The 15,412-nt window shown below is 33.5% G+C and overlaps 1 long non-coding RNA gene across 1 annotated transcript; it reads left to right on the top strand.

Annotated features, from left to right (window-relative positions):
* The first annotated feature begins 9,754 nt into the window (after nucleotides 1-9,754).
* LOC127853946 (uncharacterized) lies at nucleotides 9,755-12,606 on the top strand. The gene is made up of 2 exons (XR_008036806.1): nucleotides 9,755-10,660; nucleotides 11,275-12,606. It is a non-coding gene; the product is annotated as an uncharacterized LOC127853946 (long non-coding RNA).
* The last annotated feature ends 2,806 nt before the right edge of the window (nucleotides 12,607-15,412 follow it).

Raw genomic sequence — 15,412 nt, 5'->3', positions numbered from 1 at the left:
CTTAGGTTTTCGAGAACAATTCTCTCCCTAAAAAGCCTTGGCATTGGTAATTTTTCGTCTCCTGTCATCGTGGATGACAAAAACGACCGCCATTACGTTAATTTACGGGTGCCCTTACCCAGTCGTATATTTATGTATGAAATTTATGTAACTTTAATTTACGATTTGCTTGATGAAACGCGATTTCATTGAAACATCGTAATTTATGTAAATCGTAATTTACAACTAGTCGTAAATCGTTGATGAAACGGCTCCCTGGTTACAGGGTTCCGTTTACTACCGCTATGCGGACTATTGTGTATGCCATGTTACGCGCTGGGTATGCGGATACTTTGATGACAAATGGCACTTCGATACCAGATAACAACAAAAGCTACGCGCGAGAGGTAAGTTCATCAGGGTTTTTTAAAGTTATATCATAAAGATTAGTTTTTTAGACAAGACGCATGGTCGAGTTTATAAATGGTGTATCCTTTTTTATTGCAAAGAAAAACATCACGGAAGAATGGTAGATTTTCCCCCCAAAATAGAAAATTCGGTCGGAAAACAGCATAAACTGGATGATCAGTAAACATTTCAACAAAATAAAACTACTTAGAAATATTGAAAGAATTTGTTTGATATTCCAGCATGTAGAGTAATCACTGTGCTTCAAATACTGAAATTTGATAGTATTCAATGAAATATAAATGAAGAAAGAGCATATTTTAATATGTGGTATTCATGAAGTTGCGGATACTTTGATTCCCGATATAGGGCACTTCGGATAACAGAGACTTTCAACAAATTGGGCACTCTGATAACCGAGTTTTATCTTCTACCTGAAATGCATTTATGTATATTATGGCTATTCTTACCAAACATTTACGAATCAATTTGCATTGTCAAGCCCGACACATTGGGAATCTATGCATAACGTAATTACATAATCATGTAAAATATAACCAATGGCGTTGTTCGTTTTAAAAAATGTATTACTTTTAATTTATATAATAAATATTATAAGTGCAAATTTTAAATAAGATTTAAATGCTTTTTTTTGAAGTACGTGTAATATATTTCAAGTGACCACCGAAAATAACTGTCTAAATAATAAACTTGTTTTTAAGTGGTAAATTGAGATTAAGAGAATTAAAAATACAACGGATCATGTGGATCAACACGACTGTGTTCAATCGAACTTACAGCAGGACTCTAGATAAAGGGAGCAAGGGGTCTTAAAGCGGCCAATACACCTGATAAAATCCTTTGTCATTGGTGCTCATTAGAATCTCATCATGAAGACGATACTAATGCATAGCCACAAAATTTAAAAGAGATTGGAAAACTCCCTTTATATTGAGCTCTACTTATAGGAAGCACTTCCCTTTACACTTCCCTTTCCCTTTTATTATCATATGCCAAAGAGATAAGAACATGTTTCGGTAATTCGTTTTTAATTTACGTCAGTACATACATTTTTACTTATTGCCTTCTTACTATAGCAGTATTCCACAGCGAATTCTTCATTTCTGATTCACTAAATATAGTGTGTTATATCTGGTAAAGTGTCGAGCTATCTGGAATCGAAGTGCCATTGTATTTGAGATGATCGGTAAAAGAAGTGTCCATGAAAATTTGGCATCCGACTCTAAAAACATTTGTATTTCCTCAAATACGTTATTCAACTAAATTTCAACATGTTGTAACATTAATGGACATATTGATCATTTATTTCGATTATTTCGCACATTCTTGATTTATTTTCAAGTATTTTTATTTTGTTGAAATACGTACTGATCATCGCTTTCATGACGATTATCGATGAAATGTTATCTCTTTTTTTTATAATCCACTGTATTTTTTCAGTGTACGAAACACGCTATGTTTTTAATCAAGGGCAAGTCAGAAAAGAAGGACATATCTACTCGTATTGTTTTTTATACTCAGTTATTTATGTCTAAAAGCATTTGCAAATAATTGTGGAAAAATTCTCTTGTCTCTTTTTAATTAACATGACCAAACTTTACATGGTTTAGCAATTGTGAAATATGTTTATTATTGCCGGAAATAATATGATTTCACATAAGCAAGGGTGTGTAATATGACATTTTAATATATTTTGAGTTGCAAATTTGGACCGTCCCATGTCGCGAATACAGAACTCTCACATGCTAAGCGAGCTCTCTAGTACTTGAACATGTTGCCCTAGTTACAAGACATTATCTGTGCTTGTGCTTATGCCTGTCTCAAAACCGATAATATTCCAAATATCAACCATAATGATTTAAATAATAATTTAGTTGTAACTATTACATGATCCTGCGGATCTATGTAATGTGATAATTATAAAGGGTTATAAACCTGGGTTTATCGACCGTTTTTAAATCGACAATTTAAATATCTCAAAACGTATAATTTTCATTTTTAACAAACTAGCATAACTCGAAATAAATCTATGCAAAAATGATCTGAAGATTACAGGTGCTGACCCTGCAACATCTCAAATGCTTTTCGAGTGCTCCACCGTTTTCTAATAACGCGTTTAATTGGCCTATTTGTTGTTGTTTCAAATCGCATTGTCGCAAATCTATTATTAACTCAAATCATATATTAATAGACTGTGGAAACCCAACGTTAGTTTGTTGTTTTACGTTTATTGATCTTATTATTATTTTATAAGGTAATCATAATAGGCTTAACATCTATTAAAATTTTACAACCGTAATGATAAACTGTTTTATCCATATAATGTAGAACAAAAAAATTATATAAAAAGGTCATTCTTACAATAAGGTTGACAGTACACGTACAACATTAAGATGTGGCTTTCAACAATTCAAACACACCTCTAAATCATTTGTTTCCTCTCATTTGACCGACGCTTGGGCTTGATTAAAACTCATATCCTTCAAGCAATCTTGTTCTAGTCAAATACAAACATGCACATTCATAATAATATTGGTTATTAAAATTCATTGCATATCTAACAACTGAATGAACACATAAATTATGCTGAAATATCACGTGACAATGTTTATTACCGGATGCTTTGATGTCCATAGAAAAACAACGTGTTTTAAAGTCGCATATATTTATAACAATAATATTATGGACAAAGGTACCATGGTATTAAGTATCTTAAAATTGAAAGGTCGTGTTAGCACTAGCATATTTTCAACATATCTGAGCACAAAAATAAGCCCATATTGCTAATTGTGGAGCTTTGGGTTACCGTGATGTCGTAAGTACGTGACGTCCACGCGTTTCTGCCAACAAATCTTCCCTAAACCCCATCACAGATATTAATGAAAATTGACAGGAATGATCACTGGATGACCCAATCTTAAAGTTGCGTTAAAATGTACAAATCAAACTTTTTCGGTCAAAACTGGTAATGCCCCGGCGTTCACATGGTTTATTTGAATGTATGTATTCCACAAAAATAAAAGTATTCTTATCTACAACAGCAAGAGTTTTGGATTAAATATTTGTTGTGTACCATCGTATGATTTTCCTCTACAAAATGTGTTAAAATTATGTCACTTGGGTCCACAGTTGCACCATTTTCCACATATGTATATAGATAGTGTAAAGTCTTGGTGTTTGGTATGTAACATCGTATTGTGGCCCTCAACTACGTTTAATCAAACCATACCGAAACTATTTTAGATATCTTTGGTTGCCCATTGTGACCCCCATTTAAAGGCAATTTTACCAAGGGGGCCTCCTCTGCATTCATGTTTATTAACACTTAAGAATGCGCTTCCTTTTAAAATACATAGAGGTGGGGAGGAGCACAACGGGCAATTATATCGTCCGGAATGGCAAACATACAAAAAATATCATTTGTAAGCATACAATAAAAAATGTGTTAGATCAAATCAAACAAATATATATTTAAAAAAATACTGTATCATCACACACTCATAAACAATTCTTAATTGCAGATATCGTGAGTGAAAATGAAGAAATGAAGCAAAAGCTGATGTGTACAGTGTGTCGTGACAAGATAAGATGCATCGTGTTCCTACCATGCAGACATCTATTGGCTTGTGAACTGTGTGGTCTTCCAGTAAACACTTGCATGAGATGCAACACAATGGTAAAGGAACACTTGAAAGTCATACGAGCAGTTTCAAGCTGAATGGACAAAATTAGAAAATGTATACACTTATTAACTATGTGTGTATTATCAATCACTTATCCTTGTATCCTTGTCCTTTCTATCGATACATTTATATTACCATTTTTTCTAAGAAGTACATGTACACTGTACGATATACTCATATGAATCAGTTGTAATACAAACTCCTTCATTATTGTTAACAAACTGTTACATACATGAGTCCCATTACAATCGACGTGTAACGCACTAGGCAGTTCATTTTGTATCACATATGTGCAATTTTGTTTGGCTGATGTAATATATATATATATATATATATATATATATATATATATATATATATATATATATATATATATATATACATATAAATTGAAATAAATAAGAATTAAGTAATACAAGTAAGTCATCCATCCTGCAAGTTATTTAACGCTTATAGCCACGCTAAATGTATTAGTTCATGATAATTTATAACTTATCTATGTGTTCAACACAATAACTTATTTCCCACTATATCTCAGTTAACAAATGTATGTTCATGCGTTTAAAAACATTATATTAGTATGAAATATTACTGCAAGGTGAGATTGTTTCTTATTACAGAAGTTGTTTTGTAAATTCTCTATATAAACAAAGGTACTTATATTTGTGTGTCGTTTTTGCTTATACGTGTGTATTTATATTTGTTTTACACTAAATATAATTAAATATTGTTACGTTATAATGTATGTGTCTCTAAATGTGCACTTTAACTCACTAAATACGCACGCATCAACCCGATATGTTTCAGGTTGATGCTCGACGCGGCTCTATTTTTATACACGCTTATATTCTCAAGCGTCCTTTAATGATACGTCCTTCTTTATCTGTATGACAAGTGCGGGTCCGTAAAATATTATTGAGGCAAGTAAGCGTATATGGACCGGACACTATTTTCGTATAGTGTCCGCGCGTGCTAAATATGGACAGCTCATACGACATTTTGAGGAATTACCGTTGATCAAAGCTTGATATGAGTTAGAAGTATAAAAGGAAATGCTTCAATACTGTGTGGAATTAAGAACTACGTGTCAACCAGAAAACGCACCGTGTATAATACAACACACGATAATATAATTCTTTAAAAAGTGCTGTATAGATTGAGGTTTTAAATACATCTATATTCCTAACTTCGCTTTGGAACGTACTGAAAATGTGCTTGAAAAAGAAATACTGCGCTTTTTAACTAGCAAATCTCTCACAACCTCAAAGTTTTAAGTTTTAAAACTATATGTTAATAAAATTAAGAAATTAATATTTGTGTATTGGGGCTGAACATGTTTATGGTAATCTGAAAAGTAAGTTGCCGTGTAATCAAAAAAAAAAGCACAACAAAGAAACAGCTTGATAATCAACAAAAATGCTCGCGTTAAAGTATTTTGATAGACGCATTCCGTAGATCTTTACTCGATTGTATTACAATTAGGCATGTGCGCGATTTTAAGTTTAAGTAATCTTACGACCCGTTGCATTCATTCACAAGTTGCTTCGCTGCACATCTGATTCATAAATTCGCTGCGTGTCATTTGCTTGGAGCTGATTGGTGTGCTGAATATTGACATTGATTTAATTGAATTATAAAAATAGATGACACATCGCTTTGTCAGTACAATTAAAAAGGAGGGAATATAGGCCATGATAACAGTATTCTTTATAGAAGATATTTGCGTACATTCGGTATGCGCTCAATGTGTAGTGTGTATTAACCATTTCATACCACATACTTGTATTATATATTATATCATGAACATGCAAAACACACAATTTCAATAAGCGATCAACTCAGTACGTAAATACATCAATTCCATTATAAGTTTTTAGATTCACAATTAATACAATGTAATCAAACTCAGTATTGTTTAAATCCTAACATTATTATACATATCTAATTTGGCGCATATGTAATGCTGAAAAAATTAAATATTGACGAACTGCGATCTTCTTTCATTATAATGATTTCTGAGATTTACAGCAAACGTGTGTACAATCTGCCAACTCGGACAAGAACTGATCTGTCATGAAGTCTTCTAGGTTGTCAACTAATATTGCTAAAACAGACTTCAGAAAACTGATGTTCTTTCATAAACGCTGCAGTATAAAAACTAAATATCTCACGAAACAACTATTTGAGTAAAGGCGTGTGGTATTTAATATCCACAGTAAATCATCACAGAAAGTGTTTATACCAGACATATATGCACTTGTGAAAAATATATAACTTTGTAAACTATTATGCAGTTAAATACGAATACAACGCGATGCCTTCTAAACTGATGTGGGCACGTATAGTAAACAATTCGATCCGCCAATATCACACAATGGACAGTAGACACGCGCCACAGTGGATCCAGAATATTCACGATTTAGTGTCGTTCACAATTTTATCAGGGCTGCTCGCCTCTTAACCGGTGCGAGGACATCTCGTTGAACAACGAAAGCTCGGCAGATGTGCGTGTCTGCGCGATTAAACGGTAACAAACTCCCGTACATCGCTGCAGACACCGTCGTCTCATAGACTTAAACATCGTCATTCATGCCGTTGCCTTAAGTCAACGGCTGAAAGCATGTAGACTTAAATTACTTCTTGAGTGTAACCTCATCACCGATACTAATCCATAACACATAGAGTCATGACTGCTATCAGTGACCAACACTCTCAACGATTAAACAACCAGACGTATGTGTACTTTGATTCATATGTGTATAAGGTCAAAGGAATCATATTGTGTTTAACATAAAACAGACGATTAATGAACCTCATTATATATGGTATTCAGATGTAAATAATATTTATGTAAACAGTAAATGACTTTACGTTTATTTATGCGATTGTATATTTAAATCACTGAAACAAATACTTTTTTCAATGTCCCTGTGGTCAATTAGCTAATTTGATTTACTGTTATCTAGTGAAACACAAATGAATAGAGAAAAAGAAAAGAATGATCTCGAGTTTTGTATTGTATTTCTTGAACCGGTCGACTTTCTCGTAGATTATGAACCCGTTTATTCATACGTTGTGCATTAGCTTGCTAGTTTGTCACTGAAATTCTGATCTGCACATTTGTGTTTTGTGTCTGTTATAGTAAGCTAGGTGCAGACTTTACTCATTGTGTATACCAAGCTTTTACAGGAATATCTTTTGAAATCGTAAATTAATTTGGCAAATAATTAAATTGCATCTTAAACTCCGAAACTTTTAAACGTATGGCATGTTGAATCTTTTTTGTTTGTAACTTCGTTTTATTTTCATTGCAAGTACGCATACATAGTTTAGCATAGAAAAGAGTTTATTGTATATTTTTGTTGTCAAATGTCAACCAACTTTTAATTCACTGTCAAACAAGATAGTTATTATAATTGTACGGTTTAGGTGGGCATAGTAGAACTACCTTAAAGTATACTGGTGTTTACAAGTTAAATATAATTATTAACGATCAGCTGTAATCATATACCTACTTACCACGACATAAACGCTACAGCTGCAATAGATATCGTTCTCACGTATGTGTCTTTCATTGGTAATAATTGTAAAACGGAAGTATGAAAATACTCATTCAAATGACTCTCGATACAGCTAGACTGTTTCGTTCGTAAACATACCAGTCACATGATAAGCAAAATGAACTCGTTTGTAATAATGAAAGAATGAGTATTTTATCTTTATTAAAAACGGATAACGGTTTAACATATTTCAAATAAGGATAGTAGTTGGATGAAAACTTAAACTTTGTAGATGACGATTATATTTTTATAATTTTTAAAGTCTAGTGTTCTATCGGGAAAAGGGGTTTGTAGTTGATAGACAAAGAAAAAGAAGTTGTAACCTGGTAAAGACGATACACATTTAATACGCATAATGTAAATGACATAACTACAAAGTCACAATTCATCTTTCAGCTTTGGACTTAACTTAACGTATAGCTTTATTGTATTCATATTGTAATAAAGGTTGTGTAGCGGAAACAACATACCATTTTTCGTTGCATTTATAGAATTTGTACGTAAGACTTTGACAAATACATATGCACATTAAGACTTTTCACCAGAACATAATAAATCGATCACTCATTGAATACAAAATACATTTAAGTATTATATGTTATAATTTACACGTTTTACACTTGGGTACTATTGGTCAGTATGAAATATATTTTGACTTTTATCTAACGATCCATAATCAGCCGTAGATAAACAAGTTCACGTATTTCTTTGATATTTAAACTTGATATAGATATTTTTGCTACTTTTTTGTAATCTTAATAAATAAGTATAAGTCTTATCATGCTATTTAAAGCCAATTAATAACGAATAAAGCGAATATTTTACAGACGTTCTATCAAACAATGTAAGCATTTGTATATATCCAATACCAACAGTCTACGCGATTACAGTTTACTAACTGTGAGGAGGCAACAATGTGTACCAAAAACCAGCATATGTAAGGGTTTTATTTTACCTTTTAAATGGATTTGCAATTTATGATTAACCATCCGCAAACAAATTCACACTCGCAAACGTCTCGCATGTTACAGACAATTCGTTTATATGATATCCATTTTTAGAAAGGAGAATAGGCTGCAGATGGCTTTAATCATTTTCAATTTCAGCTTAATCTCCTATTTTACTATGCCTATCGAATAATAAACATACCTTGGTGACCGATTGTCTGCCCTTATTGAATAGGGTTCCTTAATTTTAGAGAAATTAAGTTGGATGTTAACTTAGGGTACGCCTGCGTTTCTGATCTTTTTAAACGGAAGTTTTTGTTGAAGTTTCCGAATTTCAAATATGTAACATTAAAAAATGTTTTAAGTTAATTATTGAAAAACGAAGAACAAACTTATGCTACATAATACAATGTGTGTGTTTATAAAAAAGCAACAGATAACAACAGACACACAAATACAAAAACAGACAATAGAAGCAACAATAGAACAATACAAATCGAAGTAAGTTTCTAAAGCATTTCATTGCATTGTTGATTGTTCTCATCAGCATTTTTTATTCATAAGCTGGCATTTTAATGATGTTTTAACTGAATATTACCATAACCGCGCGCAAAATATCTTTGCGTTCACACATATTACGACAAAGCTTTAGACTTTCAACGCAAGCACCATAGTTAAATTCAGAAATAGGTATTAGATAATTCCTGTATTCATCATTCCTAGAGTCGGTAAGTCGCTCTTTTAAAGAGACTTATCATGTTAAAATACACTGTCAGAAATTTTCAAGTCATTATTTATGGACGAAAAAATGTTGAGTGTCCGAAAACTTTGAGTAATAACGGTTTTATTTTTATTGATGGTGATGAAATAGTAAACAAGCATTTTTCGGTTCTCACAAATAACCAGTTCAACTAATCGGAGTTATGTTTTGTACAACCTTGTATACACTCACATGTATTGAAGCGTATTCATTCTTAATCTCGATATTGGTAAATTTAGAATACACGGGACCTCTTTCTTGCCTTTAAGTATTTAATATTTTAACAATACAATTATCAGAGCGATAACGCACAGGCTATACTGAAACTTTAATCGCACCGCTTACCGTGTAAAATTAATCTTGTCATTTGTGTCTGTACCATGTTCTATAATTACATGTAACATAAGTGCGCATGCGTCGGATCTTATGTGGGCCGAATTCAGACGGGCATGTGAGGCGACCATTTTGCAATGAAAAATGAAACTCTGTTGTACAAATTTATTTTTCATTTACTTTTCAAGATACGTTATCATGGATATATGTGACATAAATGCTTCTACAGCTGTAGACATTACCGTGTTTTGGACGTTAAACTTAACGTGTTCAATGATACTTGGAGTAGGTTAATATTTATCAAGAGCACTCCGTAAACGCTATGTAACGAATTATTGGATAAAGTCAAGGTCTAGAAGCTATTTTTATTCGTTGGTTTTCAAACAACGTTAGAAAACATCTCATGACAGTACCTGTTTCGAGATTTAAAAGACAGTAGCGCACAATGTGCGGAATTCAGTATACGAATTGTGTCGCCAGAATCTCGGCAGTCTGATTTGTATTAAAGTTAATTTATGGAAGTTAAATAGAGTATTTTAAAACAATTGTGGAAACGTTTAAAAAAGAACATATTCGGACTTCTGATGGTCCTGTTATTGTTAGTTACATATATTTTGGAAGCATCCATGGCACGAACTGTACCTCCGAGGAATACACTGTGGATGCTGTATTTGTGCTTTTTTATGGACTGTCTTTTGATTTTAGCACATCTAGGGAGTTCGGGGATGAACTGTTTAAGTCAAGCGCACGCTGGATTCATGCATACCGGTGTCAGAGGGACATTCAAGTGGTGTTACTATCGAAACCACTTTGGTCATGCATACGTTGGATTTGGGAATGGACAATTTAAAATCCGCACTTCTATATCACTTACACTACTGCACACAAACAGAGCTTCTACGCGCACAGATAGAAACGATGGCGGGGGAGGATTACATCGAACGGATGGAAGAAGATATCAACAGACAAGTAAACTTATTTTTCAATTTTTTCCATCTTTTCATAAATAAGTCAATCGAACCTGGAATGTTTTTTTCCAATAATCTATAATACATGGAGTGAACTTTAAAATCTTCAAAAGGTTTCACATCTCTTAATCACCGCCACATCAAGCAAATTTGAAAATGCCTCAAGCTCTTCTTCACGTTTTCATGGTTCAAAAGTTGTTAAACTGCTCGTAAACTAGGTCTAGGATGGACACGTGTGGTACCCGACGTTTCTTTCGTCCTAATCACTGAATCACTGTTAAATGTACGTAACGCGGAAAATATAGCTAATCATTCGTCACACAAGTAATATTGATATCTCTCTCTCTGCAATGAAATATGCTTGAACTTTCCATATCTTGGCCCAACTTCGAAATAAAAATGACAAATACCTATTTGTTCGTATTTATTCGAAAAACATGTCGAAAATCACGGTCCTTGGTTGGTTAATGCTTAAACGGCCTCACACTACTCGGAAATCTCCTTCAGAACAGCCATCGGAAAAGTTGTTCGCTCTTATAGAAAAAAGTATTTCATATGCATTTGCGTATCGAAGAAACATACCGGATTAATATATCAATGCCATTCTATTTGCAGTTGACAATGCCCTGCAGGACAACGAAGTCATGAGACATCGGATCGTGTGCACGATATGTAATACAAGAGACAGGCGTGTGGTGTTCATTCCATGCGGACATTTTCTAACATGTGAATTGTGCGGACAAGAGACAGACACCTGTCCAGCATGTAGACTGGACGTGAACTCGCGTGTCGTGGTGAACCAGTGACATTTGACAAAATCATTTAAGAAGTAAAACGACTCAGTACTGATAATTTATCGAAATAATGCACGACCAACATATAAATTAAGCGCGGTTATGTTAAATAATGAAAATAATGTTTGAGTCACTTTCAAATGAAATTAAATATAGTTATATTATTTTTGCATTACAATTGTGAAAAGATCTTTTGCGTTAATATGATATTTGGAGAAAAAAAGCATCAAAGAAACGCTGCAATCAATGTAGTTCAACAATTATTTACTGGTTAGTGTGGGCTTATTAATAAGTTTCTGAAAGTGTCTGAAATTTTTAATGCTAAAGCAATTGGTTTTAAAAACTGCATAATTAATAATTATTAATTATGTCTAATACGTTCATGTAAGAAATTTCCTGACTTAGCGGTCCAAACGATGCACAATTGCAACAAAAGCTGCAAACCCCTTTTTATCATTTCTTCTCCGTAATCCAGCGCTACCATGCGTTAATTGTATAGTTGTTTATGAACAAATACACAGCGCCATACATTCGACGGAAAATAGATGTGATCATATTTGTTCCTGTGTCAGCAATGTTAACATCACGTTGGTTAATAAAACAGTCAACAACTGTCGTCACTTAATTCACTAGTATTTTTATGTGTGATATCAATCCAACGTTATTGTTGTAAGTTCTTTCGAAAGATATACGAGAGCAATGCGGGGTAGACTACTGCTTACAAAGGTGCAGTTTACCTTTTGAACAACGAGCAGATGTATTAGTGTGTCAAACGTTTCTCAACGCAAGCGCGTCAAATTTTGCAATTCTTGAAACGTTATAGCGTGGGGTGAAGCGAAACTTTTAATGTATAACAATCTTGAATCGGGCACTATGATCCAGAATACTTAACAAATTATATATTGTAGAATTTCCTAACTTGAATACCTGTACTTAATGTGTTCCATGCCCATAAATAATAGTTCAAACTCCCGTGTATATAAGTTCACTCTGTTTATATTGTCAATGTTAACTGTGTCTTACACTTACGACGTGTAAGATATTGTACTTTGTATACATAGAATGTTTATGCTTTTTGTTAATAATTGTAAATTGTGTCTGATGTTTTGTTCAGCTCTTAATGTATTTGAAGGAAATAAAGTTATATTATTTATGTTACTTTTTTAATAAAGTAGATAGTCCGATTGTAAAACTATAACAAAAAGTACTAAGTTTGTTAAGTGATACTTCGTGTTTAAGATATATCATATCATTTACAATAGATCAGTTACTAAATGGGTGACTTGTACTCGCATGAGGTCATTAACAAGGGCATTATCGGGATTAAATCTCCTTAACCTCTTGTAGTATAACAATGATGAATAAAATAACAGTTATGTTTAAGTTATTTAATACCTTTAAAAGTAATAGGACTCCGATACTCTTATCGGGCAATTGATAAGGAAAGAAACCACTCGACTGAGTATTTACAATTCGGTTTTATCGGCTTATTCACATGGTTTCGCTTAACACGAAGAGGTTATTACGTGTGTACTTAATATAAACCGAAAAGACATCCGATACACTTGCCCTTATTTTAAAGCTATATTATTGATTAAATCAATAAACCCGTATAAAACGAAGCCTTCACAAATTGACTTCATAGCGTTATCGTTAAAGCTGCTATAAGGCAGATCGATTGCATATGAGTACTATTAGTGTCTTACGTTGCATTAATTGAAGCTTGATTCAATAATGTGAAAGACAATTCGTCTTCTTCTGCAAATACATCTACTACTTAAATTGTCTTAAAGGAAAGACATAACTATTACTTGTTTACATGTTAGGGGTCGTTCTGCATTTCAAAGTAGGGTTGAAATCTTTGTTTTACAACGAAGTTATTAACCTTAAAAACATGTTTTAACCTCTTTCTCTCACCACCGTGTTATCAATGAAATTCCATTTTGAGAACGATATATAAGTGAATTATAACGCTATCTTGCGTGGCGAAATAGTCGCATTTCATTGGTTAAATGTTAATAATATGCAGAACGACCCTACAAATGTAAAAAAATGAATAGTACTCTCGTTCGTGAACGACGATTTTAAATAGTAGTATTTGCAGGAGTTCCGATGGTTCGATTTTTCGGTCGAGAAATTTGAATTTATTGGGCATTATGGGGGAATTCTTACTCAAGGAAAATAAGTGTTGTTCAAAACAAGAGTTATAGCAAAGATCAATGCGTTTGGAGATGTTTCAAAATGGCTTGCAACAATAAAACGTCTATTAGAGATGGTAGCTGCTTTAGTGACTCAACAATTGTTTAAGCCATAAAGCCCAAATACTATTAGCCAGTGCTAAGTTTGTTCGTGAACTTATTATTTTTCAGCACAGCCTAGTGGACTGGACGATTTTTGTCCGTTAAGTATGTATTTCAGTTCATGATCAATAGGAAGGGGATAGCAGATGTGGGGTCAAGGGTGTGTTGTCGAGATATACGAGTCAAATTTCTGGAGGCGAAAATACTACACAGGGAAGAGGTCAGAGGGAGTGTGGGTATTTGGATAAAATGAAAGGGACATACAGAGGTGCTTTTCGAGATAGTAGTTGGAAGATCGGCAAAGAAACTTGTTCCTAAAATAAAGAAATGTATTAGAAAAGGACAAAAAATCCATTGCGACCGCTGGAAAGGGACTAGTTTTTTAGAGCAAGAGTGGTGTTCCCACTTGAATGTGAACCATTTTAAAGAATTCCCAAAGCAAGACACTGACGCCTGTACAAACCTTGTGGAAAGTACTTGGCAATTTATTGTGTTTTTTCCTACTACACGAACACAAAAACAGCTATGCATGCGACAGATTATTTCTCGAGTAAACCACTAGAAAGAAGTGCGTATAAGTACCAGATAAGTTCCACGCGTTTGGACAGCTGATCAAACGTGTAAGATTTTCGAATCCAACAGCCGCTAGAGCCGGTTTAAACCCTTACTAATCAAGACGTAGACCAGTTTTTAACGACCAAGTAAGTCTTTTTTTCCCCTCGCACCTACTAGTTTTTCGGGCATGCGCACTAGTGGTTAAACTACCTTCATCAGTAGAATCAATGTTAACACATGAAGGGACGTTAATATTATACACTTAAGTAGCTTTGTTTGGTGGAAATTATATATATAACACAGAAGATTATAAATTACAAAAATGGATCAGTTTGATATTACAGCACATAAATAATACTATTATATATAAAAAAAAAACATTCAACAATTAATAAGAAAACAATTTTCAATCGCTCCAAGTTAATCATAACAGTTGTCGCGATGATTCTGCATTATATGAGCCTCACTCTGGAAAAAACGGGTTTAATGCATGTGCGTAAAGTTTCATCCGAGATTAGCCTGTGTAGTCCGCACAGGCTAATCAGGTACGACACTATCCGCCTAGACTGGATTATCGTTTAGAAGAGAGTTGCCTTCCTTTAAACGAAAAAAAACGATAAATTTGAATTAAGATTATTGATCATTACTTAACCTTTAACACATCGTTCAATATTACGTTGTTTGTTTATTTCGTGTAATGTTATTTTAATTTGCTTTTCAATATTAAAGCCACATTCCAAACATCGAAATGTTAATTTGATTATGACAACGTCTCCAGATTTATGATAGTAAGCAAATCGTTATGACACTTGTATCCTAGTAAGCAAAGTGTAACACCTCTTAAACAATCACTACTAATTTCAAAGGCCAATATATGTAATCGGTATGTGTAAACTTGACTGTTCTTTGCGTTTGGATTAGTTTGACACGCTTCAAAAAAGCGGGTATAGAATTAAAACTATAGTACAAATCGTCATATCTTATCTGTTTTTACCTTGCGTTTGTCTGAGTTTGTGGACGGTTCACAAAAGCGGCTATAGAAACAAATAGAGAGTATATAGGCGGGAAATTTAAACACTAGTAACATATCTTGGCCCGAAACAC

This window comes from Dreissena polymorpha, chromosome 12, assembly GCF_020536995.1.
Source record: "Dreissena polymorpha isolate Duluth1 chromosome 12, UMN_Dpol_1.0, whole genome shotgun sequence".
NCBI classification, from domain to species: Eukaryota; Metazoa; Mollusca; class Bivalvia; order Myida; family Dreissenidae; genus Dreissena; species Dreissena polymorpha.
Note: the sequence above shows the minus strand (reverse complement) of the source record. Positions and strands in the feature narration are given on the sequence as shown.